The sequence below is a fragment of the Penaeus monodon genome, chromosome 30 (assembly GCF_015228065.2).
Source record: "Penaeus monodon isolate SGIC_2016 chromosome 30, NSTDA_Pmon_1, whole genome shotgun sequence".
Classification (NCBI taxonomy): domain Eukaryota; kingdom Metazoa; phylum Arthropoda; class Malacostraca; order Decapoda; family Penaeidae; genus Penaeus; species Penaeus monodon.
The window spans coordinates 3,326,706-3,327,203 of record NC_051415.1 but is presented as its reverse complement, the minus strand read 5'-3'; positions in this window follow the sequence as shown (position 1 = coordinate 3,327,203).

The window sequence follows — 498 nt, the reverse complement described above, 5'->3', positions numbered from 1 at the left end:
CTCTACCTTCGGTTGTCCTCAACACCAACCTCACTCGTCATCGTCTTCCACCTTGGTCCTCGGCCCTAGGATACAGGAGGCCACTCCTGTACATGCCCAAGACTCTAGCCATGCTAGGTCACGAGCCTGAGATTTTGGCCACGCTAAGATGCAAGGGGCCATTCCGGTATGTGCCCAAGATTCTGGCCACGCTAAGATACAGGAGGCCATTCCGGTATGAGCGCAAGATTCTGGCCACGCGGTATCCACTTGGTCACCTGTGCCACGCCTCTTCCCTGCTTGAAACTCGGGCTCTCCAGCAACGTCATCTCCCTCTCCTCGAGTGTTTCCATCGCTTTCCAAGGACGCTGCCGGTTTCTTGGGGCTTTCATGAGTAAAATTGCTTTCCTAATCGAAGAGTGCAAGGGAGGATTCTGCTTCATTGTCCCCCTAGAATCGTTTAGCTGATGCCCCCTTCAGTGTAACTGTCTGCGCACAGAAACAAGCTTGATATTTACT